Below are 2,406 nucleotides of genomic sequence, written 5' to 3'. Positions count from 1 at the left end.
GCTTCGCACACACCCATCTCAGGCCAGCTCCTTGCTGGGCCTATGCACCCGCATCTTATGTGGCCTATAAACCAACAACTTTGTTGTTAGGCCTGTCCCAGACGCACGGCTCATGGCCAGCAACCATGATTGGGCTGCTCTGCAACCAACCCATTAGGGGTGGGCAAACGGGTATAGGAATCACGGGTCGGGGTGGGTAATCAAGGTTCGGGGTGGGTATGGGCCAGTTCCTAATTTTTAAAAAGAGAAATGGGGCGGGGTGGGGCGGGCCGGTTTTAGAAGTATAGAAAAACAGGTACCCGAACTGGCCCGTTTTTAATTGCCATGGACGGACAAGGTTGAATGATAAACTATCATCCAATCCACACCGTTAGATTTTACCCTAGTCATCCTTCTTCCCGAGTCCACTCCTAATTCCAGAATCAGTCACTCTCACTCCACACCGTCCGTCCCTCGAGCCCAACTCTCAGTCATCTTCTCCTCCGTCGCCGCGACCAACACGACGGCACCACCCATCCTCTTCGACGACATCCCGCTGGCTCGATTCTCTCATCTTCAACAACCTTCACTTATGTTTCTTGCCCATTCGCAACCTATACGATCCGTACCTTTCTTCCACCCAAAGTCTAATTCTCCGATCTCACATCGTCGTCGTAAACCCACCAGCCAAACTGCCCGTCCGCTCGCCCGCCATGAGCACTCCATCACTCTCATGGGTAAAGCTTTCAATTTTTCTTCAATTTTCTTCCGATTTGCGGGTTTCAATTCGAATTTTTTACTCCAGATGTTGCAGAGCGCAGGTGTGTTCTCTGGATTCACACAACTATGCAAGGGCTTATTGGTGGTGCTTATTGGAGGCCACATTGTAGTTCAGCTTCTCTCTCATGCTTAGCGGTGGTATTTTTCACTCGGTTTGGGCACATTCATTGCCTAATTTTTGGTTTGTTGACTTGTGAATTGAAAATTTACTAAAATGAATTGCAAAATATTGCATAAATTTGTGTTTATAGTAATGGGTTTTATGAAAAATATGTGAAATTTAGTGTTTTGAACCGTTTGGTTTTGTGGGGTTAATCTGAAAGTTAGCTCCGGTTTTTTGCCTTTCTTGAGTGGAATTGGGAGTTGTAGCAGAGGTGATAATGTTGACCCTTTGTTTGTTAAATGTTTGTATTACAAAGGATGAAGTATATGGTTGGTATTGGATTACAGACTTCGTTTTCGCTTAGGTTCTGTATTTTGCTGGGATTTGAGTTTCTTTGTTTTTAATGTTCTATCAGATCTCAAACATTCCAAATTTATTTGCTGGGATTTGAGTTTCTTTGGGAAAAGACTCGAACTTAATGAATTTCTCTGTGTTTTTTGTTAATTTTAATCAGATCTCCTCGGACTTTCTCCCTACCGCTTCACCCTCCTTGCCTTCATCCTGTTCGTCTCCTTCCTCTATGGCAAGAACTTTCCAGATTTGTTTTTCATCAAAGGTTTTCTTTGTTGCATTTCAGAGGAAAATTCACCAAAAAAAAATTAAGAAAAAAAAAAGTAATTGGACCCGTGGACCAGTCCCTAATCGGCCCGTTTTAAATGGGCCGGGTTATGTTCGGTTCCAAAACTCAAAATTGCTATACCCGCCCCACCCCGTTAGATTTTTAAACAGGTCCGGTCCGATCCTTCCAAATTTGGGCCTGACCTGGCCCGTGCCCACCCCTACAACCCGTGGCCCAATAAACCCCTTTGGGGCCTTGCCCCGCACACGACACCCAAGCCTATCGAGATTGGGCTATAATTTTAACCAGAATGTTATTATTATTTTTCCTTCCACATTCAACCCTGTATGGTCCCGATCTATTAAATTAATTAAAGTAACTAGCAGTCCATTAATCTAATAATTTTTATTGATCTGAATTTCACTTTTTGACAATTAACGATTCAATAAATGATTTCGTTCCTTTAAACCGTTGACTAGCTTTCGTAGTCCCGATGCACTCACAGTTGGGTTCATGAAGCAATCCACAAATTCACTACACCTTATTGTATATTGTCTTCTGTGTTCTTGCAAGTACCCCTATATATGAACCGAACATTCATAACTATATAGAACCTGTAGTTTCAAATTTAGTGCCTTTGAAACCCGAAATTTTCATAAAACAAATACACCCATGAAAACCCGATGTTTTTCATGAAAACCATGTCTTGGAACACGAATGTTCTAACTTTGATGCTTATAGATAATTCACTCGCATAGCACCAATCACAATCTTGTTTCCTCCATTCAGTGGATTGTCGTACTCTCACAAGTTTGATTTTCCTAATTTGGACGTTTCTAATAGAAACTACTTTATGTGGGGTACAAGAAGTAAATCTCCACTTGACTATCAAGAAACTTAGAAACCATTGAAGCCAACAATGACA

The 2,406-nt window shown here is 42.3% G+C and overlaps 1 long non-coding RNA gene across 1 annotated transcript; it reads left to right on the top strand.

Moving 5' to 3' along the window:
• Nucleotides 1-379: 379 nt before the first annotated feature.
• Nucleotides 380-1,208, top strand: LOC114826071 (uncharacterized). Its single transcript, XR_003774893.2, has 2 exons — nucleotides 380-716; nucleotides 785-1,208. It is a non-coding gene; the product is annotated as an uncharacterized lncRNA (long non-coding RNA).
• The last annotated feature ends 1,198 nt before the right edge of the window (nucleotides 1,209-2,406 follow it).

This window comes from Malus domestica, chromosome 07, assembly GCF_042453785.1.
Source record: "Malus domestica chromosome 07, GDT2T_hap1".
NCBI lineage: Eukaryota > Viridiplantae > Streptophyta > Magnoliopsida > Rosales > Rosaceae > Malus > Malus domestica.
The sequence above is the reverse complement of the archived record's forward strand: the minus strand, read 5'-3'. Positions and strand labels throughout refer to the sequence as shown.